The sequence below is a fragment of the Phocoena sinus genome, chromosome 5 (genome assembly GCF_008692025.1).
Source record: "Phocoena sinus isolate mPhoSin1 chromosome 5, mPhoSin1.pri, whole genome shotgun sequence".
NCBI lineage: Eukaryota > Metazoa > Chordata > Mammalia > Artiodactyla > Phocoenidae > Phocoena > Phocoena sinus.
The window spans coordinates 94,147,188-94,171,883 of NC_045767.1; the positions used below are offsets into that span (position 1 = coordinate 94,147,188).

Below are 24,696 nucleotides of genomic sequence, written 5' to 3' on the forward strand. Positions count from 1 at the left end.
TGTTCATTGGGTTGTGTAGGCTTCCTGGTGGAGGGGAGTAGTGCCTGTGTTCTGGTGGATGAGGCTGGATCCTGTCTTTCTGGTGGGCAGGGCCATATCTGGTGGTGTGTTTTGGGGTGTCTGTGACTTTATTATGATTTTAGGAAGTGTCTCTTCCAATGGGTGGGATTGTGTTCCTATCTTGCTAGTTGTTTGGGATAGGGTGTCCAGCACTGTAGCTTGCTGGTTGTTGAGTGGAGCTGGGTCTTAGCATTGAGCTGGAGATTTCTGGGAGAGCTTTCCCCATTTGGTCCACCAGAGACCTCCCAGCTCCACGTAATATCAATGTCCTGAACTCAGGTCCCCCACATCAGAGACACAGGCCTGACCCCGGCTGGAGTACCAAGACCCTGTCAGCCACATGGCTCAGAAGAAATGGGAGAAAAAAAGAAAGGAAAAATAATAATAATGAAAATAAAATAATTAAAAAGAAAAAAAACAAAGAGCAACCAAACTATAAAACAAATCCTCCGCCAATGATAACAAGCGCTAAAAACTATACTAAAAAATATAAATAAAAATACACCAAAAAAAAGAAAAAGAAAAAGGACAGACAGATCCCTAGGACAAATGGTAAAAGCAAAGCTATACAGACAGACTCACGCAATGAAGCATACACATACACGCTCACAAAAAGAGAAAAAGGAAAAAAATATATATCGTTGCTCCCAAAGTCCACTGCCTCAATTTTGGGATGATTCGTTTTCTGTTCATGTATTCCTCAGATGCAGCGTTCATCAAGTTTATTGTGGAGATTTAATCCGCTGCTCCTGAGGTTGCTGGGAGAGATTTCCCTTTCTCTTCTTTGTTTGCACAGCTCCTGGGGTTCAGCTTTGGATTTGGCCCTGCCTCTGCATGTAGGTCACCTGAGGGCATCTGTTCTTCACTCAGGACAGGGTTAAAGTAACAGCTGATTAGGGGGCCCTGGCTCACTCAGGCTGCAGGGAGGGAGGGGTACGGAATGTGGGGTAAGCCTGCGGCGGCAGAGGCCAGTGTCACATTCCAACAGCCTGAGATGCACCGTGTGTTCTCCTGGGGAAGTTGTCCGTGGATCATGGGACCCTGGCAGTGGCGGGCTGCACAGGCTCCCAGGTGGGGAGGTGTGGATAGTGACCTGTGCTTGCACACAGGCTTCTTGGTGGCTGCAATAGCAGCCTTTGCATTTCATGCCCATCTCTGGTATCCGCGCTGATAGCTGTGGCTCGCGCCCATCTCTGGAGCTCGTTTAGGTGGTGCTCTGAATCCCCTCTCCTCGCACACCCCAAAACAATGGTCTCTTGCCTCTTAGGCAGTTCCAGACTTTTTTCTGGACTCCCTCCCTGCTAGTTGTGGTGCACTAGCCCTGTTCAGGCTGTGTTCACGCAGCCAACCCCCGTCCTCTCCCTGGGATCCGACCTCTAAAGCCCGAGCCTCAGCTCCCAGCCTCCACCCACCCCAGCAGGTGAGCAGACAAGCCTCTCAGGCTGGTGCGTGCTGGTCGGCACCGATCCTCTGTGTGGGAATCTCTCTGCTTTGCCCTCTGCACCCCTGTTGCTGTGCTCTCCTCCGTGGCTCCAAAGCTTCCCCCCCCCCCCCCAATCTCCGCCAGTGAAGGGGCTTCCTAGTTTGTCGAAACCTTTCCTCCTTCACAGCTCCCTCCCACTGGTGCAGGTCCCGTCCCTATTCTTTTGTCTCTGTTTTTTCTTGTTTCTTTTTCCCTACCCAGGTACGTGGGGAGATTTTTGCCTTTTGGGAGGTCTGAGGTCTTCTGCCGGTGTTCAGTAGGTGTTCTGTAGGAGCTGTTGCACATGTAGATGTATTTGTGATGTATTTGTGGGGAGGAAGGTGATCTCTACATCTTATTCTTCTGCCATCTTGAAGGTCTTTCTCCTGTTTGTCTTTAATTTTTGTCAGTTTGATTACTATGTATCTTGGTGTGTTTCTCCTTGGTTTTATCCTGCCTGGGCTTCTCTGTTCTTCCAGGAATTGGGTGGCTATTTTGTCTCCCATGTTAGGGAATTTTTTGACTATAGTCTCTTCAAATATTTTCTTGGGTCCCTTCTGTCTCTCTTCTCCTTCTGGGATCCCTATAATGTGAATGTTGGTGCATTTAATGTTGTCCCAGAGGTCTCTTATGCTGTCTCCATTTCTTTTCATTCTTTTTTCTTTGTTCTGTTCCATGGCAGGAATTCCACCCTTCTGTCTTCCAGGTCACTTATCCGTTCTTCTGCCTCAGTTATTCTGCTACTGATTCATTCTAGTGTATTTTTCATTTCAGTTACTTTATTGTTCATCTGTTTGTTCTTTAATTCTTCTAGATCTTTGTTAAACATTTCTTGCAACTTCTCGATCTTTGCCTTCATTCTTTTTCCAAGGTCCTGGATCATCTTCAGTATAATTATTCTGAATTATTTTTCTGGAAGGTTGCCTATCTCCACTTCATTTAATTGTTTTTCTGAGGTTTAACTTACTTCTTCATCTGGTACATAGCTCTTTGCATTTTTATTTTATCTATCTTTCTGTGAATGTGGTTTTCTTTCCCCAGGCTGCAGGATTGTAGTTCTTCTTGCTTCTGCTGTCTTTCCTCTGTTGGATGAGGCTATCTAAGAGGCTTGTGCAAGCTTCCTGATGGGAGGGACTGGTGGTTGTTAGAGCTGGGTGTTGCTCTGGTGGGCAGAGCTCAGTAAAACTTTAATCTGCTTGTCTGCTGATGGGTGGGTCTGAGTTCCCTCCCTGTTGGTTGTTTGGCCTGAAGCGACACAGCATTTGAGTCTACAGGCTCTTTGGTGGGGCTAATGGCAGACGCCAGGAGGGCTCATGCCAAGGAGTACTTCCCAGAACTTCTGCTGCAAGTGTCCTTCTCCCCGCAGTGAGCCACTGCCACCCCCGCCTATGCAGGACACCCTCCCACACTAGCAGGTAGGTCTGGTTCAGTCTCCCACACTACTTTGTGTGTGCCCTAAGAGTGGAGTCTCTGTTTCCCCTAGTCCCATCAAAGTCCTGCAGTCAAATCCCACTATCCTTCAAAGTCTGATTCTCTGGGAATTCCTCCTACAGTTGCCAGACCCCCAGGTTGGGAAGCCTGATGTGGGGCTCAGAACCTTCACTCCAGTGAGTGGACTTCTGTGGTATAATTGTTCTGCCGTTTGTGAGTCACCCACCCAGCGGTTATGGGATTTGATTTTATTGTGATTCTGCCCCTTCTACCATCTCACTGTGGCTGCTCCTTTACTTTGGATGTGGGGTATCCTTTTTGGTGAGTTCCAGTGTCTTCCTCTCAATGATTGTTCAGCAGTTAGTTGTGATTCCCATGCTCTCGCAAGAGGGAGTGAGCACATGTCCTTCTACTCTGCCATCTTGAACCAATCTCCTCTTTAACCTTTTTGAATAAAATTTATTTTTAATATCCTATGTATTCTATAACAGACATAGAATGCAAAATTTTATTTTAAAAATCTGCCGTCCTTCTATTGGTAACCTGAGATATTTATTTTATACATTTAAATTTTCTTGAGATTTGATGACAGTATTTAGATACATTTGTAACCCAGAAATTAAAATATACAAAATAGTTCTAGGAACACATGTATTTTTACCTGTGTGTACACTTATAAATCATACAAAGGTACATATTTATTTTAAACTAAAAACTTTGAAAGTGAAACCAGTTCATCTAATTTTTACCAAGGTATGACAAGAAATATTTTATGCAAAAAATAAAAATTGAAGCAGAAATAAGACTTTCAACTTATGATTTTTTAAGACATTAGAAAACTATTCTACAAATTGTTATTTCTGAGGAGAGAACCATAACTGTTTGCCTTGTGTTTTAGTCATGCTTATGATAAAACATAAAAAGTACTCTAAACACAACAAATGGAATTCTTACATTTTAAACCATTTTAGTATAAAGGATAGCAATTCAAATCATATTTTACATTTCTACTTAAGTTTACATTGCACTAAAACTATTTTACAGGGATGAACTAGTTGATGTATCATGACATAATACCTTAGAAATGTTCTTTGATGTTCACATCTATATTAGTGGATATTTCACAGTCCACTTAGATGATTTGGTGCATACTAAAAAATTTAACAGAATCAAATCTACAATGCTAATCTGTTTTAAGAGCTGAGATACCCAGTATTTATTACTGCCTTTGGGAAATACACTTTTTTTAAAAGTTATTTAATTAATTAATTAATTTATGTCTGTGTTGGGTCTTTGTTGTGCACAGGATTTCTCTAGCTGTGGCGAGCAGCAGCTACTCTTTGCTGTGGTGAATGTCCTTCTCCTTGCAGTGGCTTCTCATTGCAGAGCATGCGCTCTAAGCATGCAGGCTTCAGTAGTTATGGCATGTGGGCTCAGTAGTTGTGGTGCACAGGCTCAGTAGTTGTGGCACATGGGCTTAGTTGCTCCACGGCATGTGGGATCTTCCTGGACCAGGGCTTGAGCTCATTCCCTTACATTTGTAGGCGGATTCTTACCCACTGTGCCACCAGGGAAGTCCCAATACATCGACTTTAAAAAACATTTAAATCACTCATAGAAACTGGAAATGACATTTGTGCAATTCCTGAAAATTCTTATTGTTGAGTCTCCACACAGCTACTTTTTTTTTTTTTTTTTTTTTTTTTTTTTTTTTTTTTTTTTTTGCGATATGCGGGCCTCTCACTGCTGTGGCCTCTCCCGTTGCGGAGCACAGGCTCCGGACGCGCAGGCTCAGCGGCCATGGCTCACGGGCCCAGCCGCTGCCGCGGCATGTGGGATCCTCCCGGACCGGGACACGAACCCATGTCCCCTGCATCGGCAGGCGGACTCCCAACCACTGCGCCACCAGGGAAGCCCACAGCTACTTTTTAAATACAATTTTTATTAAGAAATGAAGAGAAAGTGTCCTTTTATTTAGTAGAGAATTACAAGAAGAGCAATATTAATAATAATACTTCAGTGTTGGCTTCTAAGCATGCTTCATATAACTTAAATTTTCAGTTCTGTGATTCTGCTGCAATATAACCAAGCCTGTTTATGATAAGAACCGACGCCAGAGTCTTTGAAAATCATGATTACAATTAAAAACTGGAATAGCGGGCTTCCCTGGTGGTGCAGTGGTTGACAGTCCGCCTGCCGATGCAGGGGACATGGGTTCGTGCCCCGGTCCGGGAAGATCCTACATGCCGCGGAGCGGCTGGGCCCGTGAGCCATGGCCGCTGAGCCTGCACGTCCGGAGCCTGTGCTCCGCAACGCGAGAGGCCCGTGTACCGCAAATAAATAAATAAATAAATAAAAACTGGAATAGCATGAGAAAGCTAATGGCAACCTCTTTTTAAAATTATAGTTGATTTACAGTATTGAGCTAGTTTTGGGTGTATGGCAAAGTGATATGTATATATATAACTGAATATATATATTTCAGATTATTTTCCATTATAGGTTATTATAAGATATTGAATACAGTTCCCTATGCTATATAGTAAATCTTTATTGCTTATCTATTTTACATGTACTAGTGTGTATCTGTTAATCCCCAATTCCTGATTTATCCCTTCCCCCTTCCCTTTCCCTTTCCCCTTTGTTTTCTGTCTGAGTCTGTTTCTCTTTTGTATGTAGACTCATTTGTATCATTTTTGGATTCCACATATAAGTGATATTACATAATAATTGTCTTTGACTTATTTAACTAAGCATAATATTCTCTAGGTCCATCCATGTTGCTGCAAATGGCAATATTTCATTCCTTTTTATGGCTGAGTAATAATTCCATTGTATGTGTGTATATATGTACATACATATATATGTATATGTTATATATATATATATATATATACACACACACCACATCTTCTTAAGTGAATCATTTGTTGATGGGCACTTTGTTTGTTTCCATATCTTGGCTATTGTAAACAGGGCTGAACGTTGAGGTGCGTGTATCTTTTACTTTGTCTTTTCTGTATATATACCCAGGTGTGGGATTGCTGGGTCAAGTGGTAGCTCTACTTTTCTTTTTTTAAGTAAACTTAAAGGCAACCTCTTGAACCATTTTAAGCTAGTTCTACTTCCAAATAACACATTTTAAAAAAATTATTATTTTTGGCTGCATTGGGTCTTTGTTGCTGCATGTGGGCTTTCTCTAGCTGCAGTGAGCGGGGGCTACTCTTTGTTGTGGTGCACGGGCTTCTCATTGTGGTGGCTTCTTTAGTTGTGGCGCATGGGCTTAGTTGCTCTGTGGCATGCGGGATCTTCCTGGACCAGGGCTCGAACCCGTGTCCCCTGAATTGGCAGGCGGATTCTTAACCACTGCGCCACCAGGGAAGCCCCCCAAATAACACTTTTAGTCAGCAACAGCTTACATTTTTCTCAATGTTCTAAGATATAACTTTTGGCATCCAAAAGTATAAGTAAGCACTTTTGTGATGAATAAAAAAATCAAGTGCTAAAATACCCATGGTTTCCTGCGACAGGGTATATATTCCCCTTCAAGTAATGTTCTCCCCCCAAATTAACATTTTATTTCCCTCTCAAAGAGGAAGGAAAAGAAATCACAACAACCTTTTTTAGTTGAGGAGAAAACCCTGCTTGATTAGTTCATGTACTGTAAAAGCAACTGCTTGAGAAAGAACACAGTGAATGTAATTGAGAGAAACCATGATATCCTTTTGAATTCTCTGCCGTATAGACATAATTTATAGTGACCTCCATGGTATGGAACTTTTCAAATTCTGGAAGAACAGTCCTTAACTGCGTTCACTGATGAGTTACATCAAATGGGTCAGATCTGTCTGTGTTATTGCTCCAGCAGCACCACCATAATGTAAGTTTATGTGAGTTTTCAAATCTCAGATGTTAGGGTAGTCTGAAGGTCTGTGAAGAAGGGTGGGAACATGGGAAAGGTACCAAAAGTAAAAAAAAAAAAAAAAAATACTTGCACGAGGAGCCGTTCCTAATACAGCAGGCATCAGGCCTCTGTAAAATGCAAGGCACCTTCCTTTGCATAAATTGTTTTGAATGCATGAATAATTCCTGTATAGGTATGCGCTAGGCCTACTCTAACCACGTGAAGAGGGTAAGTACCGATAACTGCTGTTAAACCTGCTATCGGTGCAGCCATTCATCTGTGCACAGACCAGAAACTCCCAGCTTTGTAGTAATTAACGTTCTATAATGCTCAAACGCGATAAACTGGATCACACCATAGGGAACGATTTGGATCATCACCGCACCATTCCCTTTATACAATCCCCAAGGTATCCCTCCTTCGGGGAACAGCATGCAATGCAGCAAACACTCCCAAATGTTTGTAATGGTGATTGTGAGCTGGTAATAAAACCTTTGCCTGATATAAAGGAGCACCTGTTTTGGCACAGCATCCAGCAACACCTGCAGCCAGGAAGGAGCACGGCCAGGAGAAGTCTCGGCCTGCGATGGGCCCTCCAGCTTCTGCTGCCTGTCGCATCGCTAGAGGTAGGGGTCGCCACAGCCAGTGCTGCCTCGGGAGATTTGGTCGCCAAATTACAAGCCAAGGGCCCTAGCCATGGCCAGAGCGGGCAGTGACAGGGCACCAACCGCCTGTCAGGAGGGGCAGAGTCTGTCCTTTAACCTTTAAACTAGAGCTATGTGGTTATATGTCATCATATTATAGTATTAGAGTATTCTAAATCTGACTATATACTTAGCTTTGCCAGTGCAATGTGTATTTTCACGAGCTTACATATTAGTAGTTAGCATCCTTTCATATTAACTTGAAGAACTTTTTTCAGCATTTCTTCTAAGGCAGGTATAGTGGTGATGGATTCCCTCAGCTTTTGGTTGTTAAGAAAAGCTTTCTCTTCCCTTCATTTCTGAGGCATAACTTTGTTGGGTAAACTATTCTTGGTCGGCAGTTTCTATGTGACCATGCTGGTGCCTTGATTTTGGACTTCCCAGGTTCCAGAACTGTGAGAAATATGTTTATAAGCTATCCAGTTTGTGTTTTTTTGTTATTGCATCCTGAATGGACTATATCAATCAAAATAGAATTGTTTATTGCAATTCTTTTTCTTTTGTAATGTCTTCTCCCCCCCTTCATATATTACACACTTTGGTTTTGGTGATTGTTCCCCTAAGCACTTTTATGCACATATATGTACCTCCTTATATCCAGATATCTTGTCCAAATTGATCAATAAGATCATAATTGCACATGTTCAATATTTTTTCCCACTAAACAGGACATGGACAGGTTTCCAAATCAGTATATAGTTATACTTCAGTATTTTTTAAATGCTGTATAAAACTGGATAGTATGGATATCATGATTTTTTTCTAAACATTTTCCATGTAATGAAAATCTTGGCTGTGTCCAGTTTTTAGCTCCCGTAAGCCTGTTCACTGGAAAGGCAACAAAACTATTTAAGGATACATATATATATATATATATATATATATATATATATATGTGTGTGTGTGTATATATGTGTGTATGTATGTGTGTGTATATATGTGTACGTGTGTGTGTGTATATATATATATATATATATATATATATATATATGTATATAAAGAAAGATTCCTAGCAGTGTAATACAATCCTTTCAATTCAAGGAACTGAGCTCCAGAGGGCAAGAACTTTATCCAAGGCCAGATTTAAACCATGACTGATGCCAGTGATCATAAAATTTCCATGAAATCCTGCCAGCCTTTCAGCTTATATAGTTAATAAGGAAGAAATGACTCTTACTAATGTGATTGATAGATTTCTTGAGAATAATTTTTGAAATCCAAGGCAGTAATTATCATGCATTTTCATCTTGTCACTCTTTTGCTAAGTATTTTCTTAATCGTCAGGGACATTCTTGTTGGCAGGATGAACATTTACAATTATTTTGTAGAATAGAGAATTGAGCCCCTGGGACTTCAGATTCTTTTTTCTTTCTCTTTTCTCCTCTCTTCTTCTTTCCCTTCCCTCCCCCCCCTCCCTCCCCCTGCCTCCCCCTCCCTCCCTCCCTCTCTTTCTGTCTTTTTCCTTCTTTGTTTCTTTCTTGGCTATTTTGAGTACTCTAGTACAATAGCCTATGTCTTGGGGTTACAAGAGAACTCTGAACAATGGGAGAGACAACAAGGAAATCAATGCTCCACAGTACGGATAGGGTTAAATAGATAGCATGGCTGCAGGAGAAGGTGAAAAGTCAGCTCTACTTGGAGATGGACATAGTGGGTGATGCTTGAGTTGAGAATTGAAGGATGAGTGGACATTTATCAAGTGGGGAGGGCATGCTAGTCATAAGGAACAGCATGTAAGTGCTTGGCGTTCTGAAAATAATTGGTATAATCAGGCAGATGTCTATTTACTATCCTGGGATTGGCAGGAGTTGCAGTGGGAAGTAAGAAAACCCAAATCACAGAAGGCCTGCCCCCTGTTAAGCACTCAGACTGTCCGTCTCCAATCTTGTCTCACATTGCAGTAATCATCTAGATGAGAGATGAGGGCCTAAGCTATGGAATGAGACATGATAGATGTGAGAGATTTAAAGACTGAATCAATGCCAGCTGAAACCTAGCCAGGGTCCTAGTGCTGTTGAGTCTCAAACTAATTGGGAGACAATGGTCAGCCAAGAGATGGGAAAATTGGTAGTTATCCAATTTCTTGTCTGATTCAAGATTTCCTGAGTTACTTGATATATCCATATCCAAAGCACTTTTTCAGGGACAATAGAAGGCCTTTAAGTACACTAATACTTGGGATTCTAAATTTCTTTTCAGGATAGTGTGAGAGTGGTCAAAACTTATAAACCACAAACCTAAGGAAGTAATGGGTTAGGGATAAAGTTCAAAGCTTGAATCCTGGTCATTCCTAATGTGAAAGGTTGCTAGGACTTGAGTCTTGGTATAATTTTTCAATGCAAAGGCACACAATGAATGATCTCTACTTTGCTTGTACTATATCATAGTAATTGAGATATACTGAGCTAATCTCTTTGCTTGTGTTTCAAAAGGGAATAAAGTAGAGGCACATTAATACCATCCCCACTCCTAAAATTCTCCCCTACCTTCTTTCTCTCACTTCACCAATGTGAAGCTCTATTCTATGTCCACACCAGCAGATTCCTGACTAATCAATTTCAAAAGTCTAAATGAATGATGTTCAGCCTAAAAACAAAATGGCCCGCTGGCCCCTGTAAACAGAAAATAAACTTAATTCCATGAACTGCCCAATACCTTCTAATTTTCAGGAGCCAGAAGGATCAGGCTCAGAAAATGTACAAATGGAGGCAGAGCTGAAAACTCCCCAGAGAAACAAATGAAGATACAGGCATCAGTGCTAGGACCTCACGTAGCAGGCAATTCCACCATCAATAAATCTGAAGCAAGCAACACCAAGAAATAAGGATACTGGAGAATTTTGACATTTTAATTAGTAGATGCAGCGAAGTGGATTCAAAATTTCATATGCAAGCAGTTGATTAACAGAGCCCAGGTCATGTGCCCATGCCTGGTTACCAAGATGACAAGGAAAAGTTGAATATACTTTTGGACTTCTAGATTTGTAGCAGGAGGTAGCTCTGTTAGATACCAAGACTCACACAGGACCCAATAAGAAGGGGTTCATGCTGGGTATAATCTGTTGCCACACTAATGCTGCATTAAAAACTATACCAGACTTAGTGGCTTAAAACAACCATTTATTATACTCACAAGACTACGGGTCCACTGGGTTGTTCTGCTGGGTTTAGCTGGGCAATTCATTTGGTCCTGGCTGGGCTTACTCTGGTGACTGGCTTGCTGTTGGCTAGTCTAGAATGGTCTCAGCTGGCGTTACTGGCTCTGGTCTATGTATTTCATCTTCCAACCAAATTCCCTAGGCAAGTTCTCATGGCAACTGCATGGGTCTAATACCTAGGCTTGGAGTTGGCACACTTTCAGTTCTACCACATTCAATTGGCCAAGGTCCAGATCCAAGGAATGGGGAAATTGTGGTTCCTCCCATGAAGAGGTAGAACCTAAGACCAATTCCAAAAATAGCCTCAATTCTCCACCTCTCCAATATCTCTGCTTTTTTTTTTTTTTTTTTACTTTTCGAATGATGGACAAAGTATCTTGCCTACCACTTTACCTAGCCATCCAGCTTCTTTTCTATTCTCTGATATTATCAGTAATTATAGGTAAACATGTATGCATGGTTCCTTTTTCACACAAATGGTCATATATTCACACCATTTTGTGCTTGATTATTTGCATTTCATGTAACTTGAAGTGTATCCCATATTCATAGGTGTATATATCTGTAGCGTTAATTCCTAAAAGTAGAATTACTGGGTCAAAGAGTATATGCATTTTAAAATTTGAGAGTGACAAACAGCACTCCATAAGAAACAGCACTTTTATATACTTTCCCACCTAGAAATCTATGCAGTTGTTTTTCCCAACTCCTTGCCAAAATGCCAATCATCAAACCATTTTATATTATAAATATTATTTTTAAAAAAGGTATTTTAGTAAATTTTAAAATTTCAGATGTACAGAAAAGTTGCAATGACAGTAAAGTACAGCATATCCCCATCATCAAGATTACCCAATTATTAATGTATTTGCTCTGCAAGCATCTCTGTGAATATCTATTGCCATCATTTGTTTTCTGAGCCACTTGAAAGCTAGTTGCTAACATGATGCCCTGTCACCTCTAAATCTAGTGTATATTTCTGGAACACAAAGACCCTCTCTTACTTATAAAGCAACAATGCAACCATCCAAATTAGGATATCAACACTGATAGAAAACTACTGTCCAGAAGTGATGCTGTGTTCTTCTCAGTGTATCACATCAGGAGTCACATGACATTGACCCATCCCACTACTGTTTATGTTAACCTTGATAACCCGCTCAAGTTGGGGTCTGAATTACAGGTGGAGAAGCCTGCCATTTCCCCCTTCTGATGTCCTTCATAATTGAGACGTATTTTGTGGGAAGATTTCTAATAAGAAATGGGATATTGGCCTAGTTTCAAATTTCTATCTACCAGCCTTAACATCCATTGATAATTCCCACCTGAACCAATCAGCATTGTAATGATTGCCAAATGGTTTGTTATTTTCCTCATTTCTTCTACATTTATTAGTTGATACTCAACTGTAAGGGAAAGCATTTTCTTCTCTCTCATATGTTAATATCAGTATGTACTTCTACAATTTTATTCAATGAATTGTAATCCATTACTGTCCTTTTTTAAAAAATTTATTATTTTTAATTGAAGTATAGTTGATTTACAATATTGTAGTTCAGGTGTACAGCATAATGGTTTAGTATTGTACATTCCACTTCATAATAGGTTATTACAAGATAATGGGTATAATTCCCTGTGCTATACAGTATATCCTTATCGCCTGTCTGTTTTATATATAGTAGTTTGTATCTGTTAATCCCATACTCCTAATTTTTCCCTCCCCACATCCCTCTCCCTTTTGGTAACCATAAGTTTGTTTTCTACCTCTGTGAGTCTTCTGTTTTGCATATACATTCAAATGTAGTTTTTTAGATTTCACATATGTTATACAGTTTTTGTCTTTCTGTCTGACTTATTTCACTAAGTATAATACTCTCTGTGATCATCCACACTGCTGCAAATAGCAGTATTTCCTTTATGGCTCAGTAATATTCCATTGCATATATGCAGCATCTTCTTAATCCAGTCATGTGTTGATGGGCACTTGAGTTGCTTCTGTCTTGGCTACTGTATTGGGTTGGCCAAAAAGTTCGTTCGGGGTTTTCCGTAACATTTTACGGAAAAACCCGAATATCTTATGAAAAATCCAAACGAACTTTTTGGCCAACCCAATAACTAGCATTGCCACAAACATTGGGGTGCATGTATCTTTTTGAATTAGTGTTTTCATTTCTTCTGGATATATACCTAGGAATGAAATTGCTATGGTAGTTCTATTTTTAATTTAATTTAATTTTTTTTTGTGGTATGCGGGCCTCTCACTGTTGTGGCCTCTCCTGTTGCGGAGCACAGGCTCCGGACGCGCAGGCCCAGCGTCCATGGCTCACGGGCCCAGCCGCTCCGCGGCATGTGGGATCTTCCCGGACCCGGGCACGAACCCGTGTCCCCTGCATCGGCAGGCGGACTCTCAACCACCGCGCCACCAGGGAAGCCCCTATTTTTAATTTTTTAAGGAACCTCCATGCTGTTTTCCATAGTGGCTGCACCAAATTACATTCCCAGCAATAGTGCAGGATGGTTCCCTTTCTCCACATTCTCGACATTTGTTATTTGTAGACCTTTCAATGATAGCCATTCTGGCCAGTATGAAGTGGTATACCTCCCTGTGGTTTTGATTTACATTTTTCTAATAATTAGTGATGCTGAGCATCTTTTCATGAGCCCATTAGCCATCTGTATGCCTTCTTTGGAGAAATGTCTATTCAGGTCTTCTGCCTATTTTTTTTTTATTGGGTTGTTTTTTTGTTGTTGTTGAGTTGTATGAGCTGTTTGTATATTTTGGATGTTAACCCTTTATTGGTCATATCATTTGAAAATATTTTCTCCCACTGCATAGATTGTCTTTTCATTTTGTCTGATTTCCTTTGTGCAAAAACTTTTAAGTTTAATTAGGTCCCATTTGTTTAATCTTGCTTTTATTTATTTTGCCTTAGGAGACTGATTCAAGAAAATATTTCTATGATTTAAATCAGAGTGTTCCATCTGTTTTCCCCTAAGAGTTTTATGGTTTCAGGTCTTACATTAGGTCTTTAAACCATTTTGAGTTTATATTTGTATATGGTGTGAGGGAATGTTCTAATCTCATTGTTTTACATGTGGCTGGCTGTCCAGTTTTCCCAGCACCACTTATTTAAGAGACTGTCTTTCTCCATTGTATAGTCTTGCCTCGTTTGTCATAGATTACTTGACCATAGGTGCATGGGTTTATTTTGGGCTCTCTATTCTGTTCCATTGATCCATGTGTCTGTTCTGGTGCCAATACCATGCTCTTCTGATTGCTGTATCTTTGTAGTGTAGTCCGAAGTCTGGGAGGGTTACACCTCCAGCTTTGTTCTTTTTTTCTCAGGATTTCTTTGGCAATTTGGGGTCTTTTGTGGTTCCATACAAATTTTAGGATTATTCTAGTTCTGTGAAAAATGTCATGGACATTTTGAGAGGGGTCACATTAAATCTGTAGATTGTTTTGGGTAGAATGGCCATTTTAACAATATTAATTCTTCCACTCTGAGAGTATGGGATATCTTTCCATTTCTTTGAAACATTCTGAGTTTCTTTCATCACTGATTTATACTTCTCAGAGTATAGGTCTTTTCCTTTTGATGCAATTTTAAATGGTTTTTATTTTTACTTTCTCTTTCTAATATTACATTATTACAGTAAGTCACCTACATATGAACCTTAAAGTTGTGAACTTTCAAAGATGCAAAAGTGCATTTGCATGTCCAATCATGTAAGTTAGTTCACGTGTCTGGCATACGTTGTAACGTGTGTGCATTCTCTACAAGTGGTTGTGCTTTTGTATACTTTACTGTATAGTACTGTATACAGTACAGTATCTTTATTTCAAGCCCAGGATATCCCAAAGCAAGTATAAGAGTGGAGGTGATGTAGCTAGTACTACTGCACTTTTCAAGGTACTGTACTGTAAGATGAAAAATGTTTATTTTTTGTGTTTGCTTTTTATGTATCATTTGTATGAAAAGTATTATAAACCTATTACAGTACAGTACTATATAGCCGATTGTGCACCTACACTAACTTTGTTGGACTCACAACAAGTTGGACTTACAAACACGCTCTCGAAACTGAACTCATTCATATGTAGGGGACTTACTGCAGCATATAGAAACACAGCATATTTCTGTATTAATCTTATATCCTGCAACCTTGCTGAACTGATTTATTCTAATAGATTTTGGGTGGAGACTTTAGTGTTCTCTGTATAGAGTATCATGTCATCTGCAAATAGTGACAGTTTTACCTCTTCCCTTCCAATTTGAATACATTTTCTTTTTCTTGTCTGATTGCTGTGGCTAGGACTTCCAATTGCTAGAAGTGGTGAGAGTAGACATCCTTGTCTTATTCCTGAATTTAGAGGGAAGGCTTTCAGCTTGAGTATGATGTTGGTTGTGGGTTTGTCATAAATGGCCTTTGTTATGTTGAGATATGTTCCCGCTATACCTATTTTGATGAGAGTTTTTATCATGAATGGATGTTGCATTTCGTCAAATACTTTTTCTTCATCTATTGAGATGATCCTATGATTTTTATCTTTCCTTTTGTTAATGTGGTGTATCACATTGTGTGATTTGTGTATGTTGAACCATCCTTGTGTCTCTGGGCTGAATCCAACTTGATCATGGTGTATGATCCTTTTTATGTATGTATTATACTTTTTATGTTAGATTTGGTTTGCTAATATTCTGTTGAGGATTTTTGCATCTATAGTCATCAGAAAAAAAAAAAAAGAATTACAAGCCAATATCTTTGTAGTGTCTTTGTGTGGTTTTGGTATCAAGGTGATAGTGGTCTTGTAAAATGAATTTGGGAGTTTTCCCTCCTCTTCAATTTTTTGGAGTAGTTTGAGAAGGATAGGTATTAGTTCTTCTTTACATGTTTGGTAGAAGCTGTCTGTTCCTGGACTTTTGTTTGGGTTACAAATTCAATCTTGTAGTGATCAGTTTATTGAAATTGTCTTTTCTTGATTCAGTCTTAGCAGGCTGTATGTTTCTAGAAATTTGTACATTCTTCTAAGTTGCCAATTTGTTGACATATAATTGTTCATAGTATTCTCTTATGATTTTTTTAGTATCTCTGGGATATCAGTTGTTGTTTCTTTCATATTTTGTTTATTTGGGTTCTCTTTTCTTTGTGAGCCTGGCTAAAGGTTTATCAATTTTATCTTTCCCAAAGCCAGCTCTTGGTTTCATTGATCTCTTTTATTGATTTTTTTCACTTCTATTTTCTTTATTTCCTTGTTGATCTTTATTATTTCCTTCTGCTGACTTTGGGCTTTGTTTGTTGTTTTCTAATTCTTTTAGGTGGTAGGTTATATTGCCCTGAATTGTGATGAACTTCTCTCTTAGAATTGCTTTTGCTGCATCTCATAGGTTTTGGAAACTTGTTTCTATTTTTATGTCTTGATGGATTTTCTGATTTCTTCATTGACCCATTGGTTTTTTAGTAGCATGTTGTGTGTAGTCTGTGTTTGTACTTTTCCTTTTTTTTTTTCCTGTAGTTGATTTCTAGTTTCATACCATTGTGGTCATAAAAGTGCTTAGTATAAAAGCACTTAGTATAAAAGTGCTTAGTATAATTTCTCTATCCTCTCACAATATGTTGAGGGTTATTTTGTGACTCTAGGATGTGATATATCCTGGAGAACGTTCCATGTGCACTTGAAGAATGTGTATTCTTTTTTTGGATGTAATGTCCTATAGATACCAATTAAGTCCAACTAGTCCATTGTGTCACTTAAGACCACCGTAACCTTACTGATTTTCTGTCTGGATGATCTGTCATTGATGTCAGTAGGGTGTTTAAGGTCTCCTACTATTGTTGTATTATTAATTTCTCCTTTTATGTCTGTTAGTATTTGCTTTATATATTTAGGTCCTCTTGTATTGGAGGAGGACCTAAAAGGATATTAAAGAGTGTAATATCCTGTTTTTGTATTGATTCCTTTATTATATAATGTCCTTCTTTGTCTTTTTTATAACCTTTATTTTAAGTCTATTTTGTCTGATATGAGAATTGCTATCTCTGCTTTCTTGTTGTTTCTGTTTGCATGAAATGTTTTTCCATTCCCTCATTTTCAGTCTGTGTGTCTTTCACCCTGAAGTGAGTCTCTTGAAGACAGCATATTTAAGGGTCTTATTTTGTTTTATCCAGTCAGCCACCTATGTTTTTTGATTAGAGAATTTAGACCAATGATATTTAAAGTAATTATTGATAAGTATGTCGTTCTTGCTATTTTATTACTTGTATTCCAGGTGTTTTTGTAGTTCTTCTCTGTTCATTTCTTTTTGTTTCTCTCACTGTCGTTTGATTTTTTTTTTTGTAGTATGCTTTGGTTTCTTTTTGTTTCTTTGTGTGTCTACTGTAGGTTTTTTTTTTTTTTTTTTTTGCGGTACGCGGGCCTCTCACTGTTGTGGCCTCTCCTATTGCGGAGCACAGGCTCCAGATGCGCAGGCTCAGTGGCCATGGCTCATGGGCCTAGCCACTCCGCGGCATGTGGGATCTTCCCAGACTGAGTCACAAACATGTGTCCCCGGCATCGGTAGGAGTACACTCAACCATTGCACCACCAGGGAAGCGCCTACTGTAGGTATTTGATTTTTGGTTACCATGGGTTCATATGTGTTGACCCATAATTATATCTACTGGCTTTGAACTGATAGTCAAATTCAAACACATTCTAAAAGATCTACATTTTTACTCTCCTCCCTCAATTTTTCTGATGTCATGTTTTATATCTTCATGTTTATCCTTTTAGTGTTTACTGTAATTATATAGTTGCTTTTATAATATTTTTTGTCTTTTAATGTATGTACTGGCATACTTAACACATTATTGACTGGGGAATTTTTGCAGAAACTAATACCTGTGGCTAGTCATTTGTTACATAAGTGAATACTGAAACACCTGCATTTGAGTAAATATCAATAACTTTTTTGCATTTAACACATTTGTTTGAAACTTTGTACGTCTTACTAAAGTGTTCTAATATTTTGTTAGAATGTGTTACGCAGTATAGCAGGCACCTCTGTGTAGGGGAAACAGAACATCTATTACAAATATATCATGTTTCACTGTGTTTTCCCCAGAAGAGCAGACTCTCCACTTTCTGGCAGCATTTTGTTTTAGTCCTGTGGGTATTATTTCCTCTAGAATATGTTCTTTTATTTTACCTGATGACAAGGTGGATCTTTGTGGGGGGCTCTTTTAGAAATACCACAAGAAGGACCAGGGTGGGACTACCACTACAATCACCAGAATGGTCAGTTACCCATTCTCTAGTTACTGCTAATGAAAATTGCTTGTAAGTCATTTTATTCTGTGCATTTAGGCTACAATAAATTTTAAATGCATTGAATAAACTGCAATTACTCAAATAGAAACCCACTTTCTTATACCATTTTCAGGTTTTCCAGAGGATATTGAAGTTTGCTTGATATTGATCAGATCGATCAACTCCTTTCATACATTTATTATACTCTAATATACAAGTGGGCTTAGTCATCTGATGTCTAGTCCTCCTGTCTTCCTTTCCTGTAGATGCTATGGAGACATGAATAGTTATCACCATGTGGAGTAGCCTCTTGTCTTTCCATATAAGAAGAATCATTTCTCTTTTACATAAAAATGTCATTTCTCCCCTCTGTAGATTTTTAGATTTCTCCTTTAATTGGTTTGGTAGACCACGATTCTCTCTTATAGTCCCACAAACTCTGGTTTTATTTTTCAACAATATTTCAGATGTGGACACACTGTTGTAATAATCTTGGTAAATATGGTGCCATGAACCAAGATGAGGTTGTAGGCCTGATAATATTGTTTATTGCAGTTTCTTTCCTTCACTTGTGTAAATCTCAAAATTTCACTAACCATCCTGACCAAAATTCCATATTTTGTAAGTTTTCCAGAATTATATGTTTTGCATCTGTGTCATCCTCTCCACCTTATCGTTGCCTCATCAAGTGATAGCTCTTGTTTGGGTATACAGATCGACTGAAATTTTGGTAGAAAATAATCCAAGAGTTTCCAACTTACTGTAAAAGTGAAGAAATGTCATTATTTGTTTGAACCTTCTTGTCATCATCTTTGGAAAGATAGGTGTTTTAAATAAGGGATCAGTTGACCAGTATTCTCTCCAGTGTGACTTTATTTGTCCCATCAAAATAATTCAAGAAACTTCTTCATGTCATTATTGGTTACATCAGTCCATTTTAGAGCCTTATCATACTTTTTATATGATTTTTCATTCTGTTGGTAATACACGTTTGTTTGAGAGGCGACCAATTTGAAAAAGTCATTACCAAAAATTAATTCTGTTATTTCACTAACACACTTTGCAGGTTATTACATTCAATAGTTACACCTGACACATATGTAAAGTCTTCTAATTTTCCTGAAATGTTGTCTTCAATCCACTCTTCTATAGAAGCAAAGGAGCATTCTCCAGCTCCGTGAATTTCATTTTCACTTTCTGTATCAGAATCAATCACTAAGGTTTTTTATCTTTCTCTTGGTCTAATATTCACATCGTCTGAATCAGAACTATATTCTGAAGAACTATCTTCTGAGACACTGGTATATATGTCACTCAGACAGTCAGAGAAAGCATCTGCATAAAATTCTTCACTCAAAATTTTGCAATGTGTCGTTTTTGAAAATTTTATGGTATAAAAAACCTAACAGAGTGAGGTTTTGACTATGAAATGTGAATGACTATGACAATTATAAGTTGTATAATGAACCTCTTGATCAATTTTAAGCTCTAACAAACAAACAACTTCGCATGGTGATGTTAATTGTATCACTCTCTAAAAATGTATTGATACGTCTCTGGTCAGTAATACACCTTTTGTTGCCCGAATGTTATTATGTCTCCGGTCAATAACATGTTAAGTGATCTTCAATCCTTACTATATATTTGCTTTTTCTATTTGGATTTTCCGTTTCCTATATATTCTTACTTCTTTTCTATTTAGAGAAGACCCTTCAGCATTTCTTTTAGGGTAGGTTTAGTATTGCTGAATTTTTGCTTGTCTGAGAAGTCTTTATCTCTCCTTTGGGTAGGGTACCCTAAGTTGTAGGTTTCTCGCTTTCAGGGCTTTGCAAGCCAGAAAAGGGTGACATGATATATTCAAAGCTTCTGCAGAGAAATCAGCTGATAGCCTTATGGGGGTTCCCTTTTATATGACTCTTACTGCCTTTAGAATCCTCTTTAAATTTTGCTATTTTAATTATATATCTTGGTGTGGGTCTGTTTGGGTTCATGTTTTTTGGGACCCTCTGTCATTCCTGTACCTGAGTATCTGTTTCCTTCTTTAGGTTTGGGAAGTTTTTTAAAAAAATTATCTTCTTTATTGAAGTATACTTGATTTACAATGTTTCAGGTGTACAGCAAAGTAATTCAGTTTATACATGTATCTTCTTTTTCTTTTTCAGATTCTTTTCCATAATAGGTTATTATAAGATATTGAATAGAGTTCCTTGTGCTATACAATAGGTCCTTGTTGTTTACCTATTTTTTATATAATGTGTATTTGTTAATCCCCAATTCCTAATTTATCCCTCCCCCCTTTCCCCTTTGGTAACCATAAATGTGTTTTCTATGTCTGTGAGTCCATTTATGTTTTGTAAATAAGTTCATTTGTATCATTTTTTTTTGATTCCACATATAAGCAATATCATATGATATTTACCTTTCTCTGTCTGACTTAAACTTCACTTAGTATGATAATCTCTAAATCCCTCCATGTTGCTGCTTGGGCATTCACAAAGTTTTGAAAAACAACCAAGAATTAGGGTATGGGTTGTACGATAAGGTTAATCTCCTATATAAGGACAGTCAGGACTGGGAGAGGTGGCTGTTTATGTAGCTAATGCATATACAGCACAGAGTGTCAAGCAGAATAAACAGGAATATGTTCTGAACAGAAGAACAAGATAAAATCTCTCTCAGGAAAAAATATTAGTGAAACAGATAAGTAATATACTGGAAAGAGTTCAAAGTAATTGTCATAAGGACACTCACCAGAGTCAGGAGAACAATGCATGAATGATATGAGAATTTCAACAAAGAAACAGAAAATATAAGAAAGTACCAAACTGAAATCATAGAGCTGAAGAATAACTGAGCTGAAAAATTCAATAGAGGGGTTCACTAGCTAGATAAAGCAGAAGACAGGATTAGCAAACTCATTTTACCAGGGCAGCATTACTTTGATACTAAAACCAGAAAAGGACACCACAAGAAAAGAAATTGTAGGCCAATAGCCCTGATGAATATAGATGCAAAAGTACTTACTTACCAAAAATATTATTAGCAAACCAAGTTCACCAATACAGTAAAAGGATCATACACCATGATCAAGTGGAATTTATCTCAGTGGTGCAAGGATGGTTCACCATTCAGTTCATTAATGTGATATACCACGTTAAAGTGAAGGATAAAAATCATATGATCTCAATAGGTTCTGAAAAATCATTTGACAAAATTCAACATCCATTTAAAAAAACTCAACAAATAGAATGTATCTCAACATAATAAAAGCCATATATGATAAGCCTACAGCTAACATCATATTCAACAGTGAAAAACTAAGATTTTCCTTTAAGATCAGGAACAAGACAAGGGTAACCACTCTTCCTACTTTTATTCAGCATGGTATTGGAAGTCTCAGCCAGAGAAATTAGGTAAGAAAAAGAAAAGACATCCAAGTTGTCTTTTTGCATATGACATTTATAGAAAATCCTAAAGGCTCCACTAAAAAACTGTTAGAACTAATATTCAGTAAAGTTGCAGGGTACAAAATCAATATACAAGTGTCTGATGAATTTCTATAAAGTGTCAGAGAAATTAAGAAAACCATCCCATTTATAATTGCATCAAAAGAGTAACATAGGATTACATTTAAGCAATGAGGTGAAAGACCTGTATACTAAAAACTATAAGACATTGATGAAAGAAATTGAAGACAACACATACAAATGGCAAGATATATCATGCTCATGAATTGGAGGAATGACTATTAAAATAACCCTACTACCCAAGGCAATCTACAGATTCCATGCAATCCCTATCACATTACCAATGGCATTTTTCACAGGAAAAGAACAAATAATTCTAATTTGTATGGAATCAGGAAAGACCCTGAATAGTTAAAGCAATCTTGAGAAAAAAGAATGCAGCTGGAGGTATCACACCCTCTGATTTCAGACTATACTACAAAGCTATAATAATCCAAAGAGTATGCTACTGGCACAAAGCCAGACACATAGATCAATGGAACAGAACAGAGAGCCCAGAAATAAAACCACATTTATAGGGACAATTAATCTACAACAAAGGAGGCAAGAATGTACAATAAGGAAAAGACAACCCTTCAATAAATGGTGTTGGGAACCCTGGACAGCTATATCAAAAGAATCAAATTGGAAGAGTATCTCACACCATATGCAAAATACACTCAAAGTGGATTAAAGACTTAAATGTAAGACCTGAAACCATAAAACTCCTCGAAGAGAACATATGCAGAACACTCTTTGACGTTGGCATAGCAATATTTTTCTGTCTCCTCAGGCAAGGGAAACAAAAACAAAAGTGAACAAATGGGACTACATCAAACTAAACTGGATAGACACTTTTTTTTTTTTTTTACCAAAGAAGACATACCAGTGGCCAACAGACATATGAAAAGATGCTCAATATCACAAATCATCAGAGAAATGCAAATCAAAACCACAAAGAGATACCACTGCACACCTCTCAGAATGGCAGTCATCAAAATGACAATAAAAATTGTTGGCAAGGATGTGGAGAAAAGGGAACTCTTGTTCACTGTTGGTGGGATTTGTATATTGGTGCAACCACTCTGAAAAACAGTACAGCGGTTCCTCAAAAATTAAAATAGAACTATGACATGACCCAGTAATTTTACTTCTGGGTATTTACCCAAAGAAAACAAAAATGCTAATTCAAAAAGATATATGTGCCCCAACATTCATTGCAGCATTATTTACAATAGCCATGGTATGGAAGCAACCTAAGTGTCCACTGATAGATGAGTGGATAAAGAAGATGTGATATATATATATATAGTATATTACTTAGCATAAAAAATGAAATCTTGTCATTTGCCACAACATAGATGGATTTAAAGAGTATCATGCTAAGTGAAATAAGTCAGACAGATGAAAATAAATACCATATGATCTCACTTATGTGTGGAATCTAAAAAGCAACAGCAAAAAACCAAAACAAAATGAAAAGAGACTCATAGATATAAACAACAAATGAGTAGTTCAGGAGGTTAGGGATTGGATGATTGGGCAAAATAGGAAAGGGGATTAAGAGGTACAAAATTCCAGTTATAAAATAAATAAACTATAGGGATGTAATACACAGTATAAAGAATATGGTCAATAATATTGTAATAACTTTGTATGGGAACTGATGGTTATTAGACTTATCATGGTAATCATTACATACTGTATGTAAAATCACTATGTAGGACACCTGAAAGTAACATTATATTGTAAATAAACTATATTTCAATTAAAAACTCCATACTAGGGCTTCCCTGGTGGCACAGTGGTTGACTGTCCGCCTGCCGATGCAGGGGACACGGGTTTGTGCCCTGGTCTGGGAAGATCCCACATGCCGTGAAGCGGCTAGGCCCATGAGCCATGGCCGCTGAGCCTGCGCATCTGGAGCCTGTGCTCTGCAACGGGAAAGGCTGCAACAGAGGCCCGCATACCGCAAAAACAAAAACAAACAAAAAAAACCCCTCCATACTACCCAAAGCAATATACAGACTCAATGCAATCCCTATCCAAATTCCAATGGCATTTTTCATAGAATTAGAACAAACAATCCTAAAATTTATATGGAACAACAGAAGACCCATAATAGCCAAAGCAATATTGAGAAAGAACAAAGCTGGAGGCATCACACTCTCTGATTTCAAATTCTACTACAAAGCTACAGTAATCAAAAGAGTATAGTATCGCCATAAAAACAGACACATAGACCAATAGAACAAAATAGAGTACCTAGAAATAAACCCACTAATATATGATCATTAATTTATGACAAGGGAACCAAGAATATAGAATGGGGAAAGGACAGTCTCTTCAATAAATGGCATTGGGAAAACTGAACAGTTACATGCAGAAGATGAAACCAGATCACTATTTTTACACCATACACAAAAGTTAACTAAAAATGGATTAATGACTTGACTGTAAGACCTGACCATAAAACTAGAAGAAAATATAGTAAGCCCCTCAACATTGGTCTTGGCAATGATTTTTTGGATTTGCCATCAAAAGAAAAACAAGTGGAACTACAACAAACTAAAAAGCTTTTGCAAAGCAAAGGAAACCGACAAAATCAAAGGCAACCTACTGAATGGGAAAATATATTTTCAAATCATATACCTGATAAGTGGTTAATATACAAAATATATACGGAGCTCATAAAACTAGCAAAAAAAAATCCAATTCAAAAATGAGTAGAGTGGATTCTAAACAATATGCTACTAAACAACCAGTGGATCACTGAAGACATCAAAGAAAAAAAAAACCTAGAGATGAATGAAAACACAATGATCCAAAATCTATGGGATACAGCAAAAGCAGTTCTAAGTGGGAAGTTTATGGCAATACAAGCCTACCTCAGGAAACAAGAAAAATCTCAAATAACCTAACCTTATACCTAGAAGAACTAAAAAAAGAACAAACAAAACCCAAAATTAGTAGAAGGAAGGAAATCATAAAGATCAGAGAAGAAATAAATGAAAGAAACTTAAAAAATAATAGAAAATGTCAATGAAACTAAAAGGTGGTTCTCTGGCTAAAGGTTTATCAATTTTCAGACTCATCAAGGAAAAAAGAGCATAAATCAATAAAATCAGAATCGAAAAAGAAGTTACAACCAAACCCACAGAAATACAAAGGAACATAAGAG

The 24,696-nt window shown here is 38.0% G+C and overlaps 1 long non-coding RNA gene and 1 pseudogene across 2 annotated transcripts in view; one reads left to right on the plus strand and one right to left on the minus strand.

Moving 5' to 3' along the window:
• The window catches only part of LOC116754719, a 173,325-nt gene that overhangs the window by 54,795 nt on the left and 93,834 nt on the right, over nt 1-24,696 (plus strand). The window lies entirely within an intron of this gene.
• Nucleotides 6,223-8,958, minus strand: LOC116754716 (annotated as a pseudogene).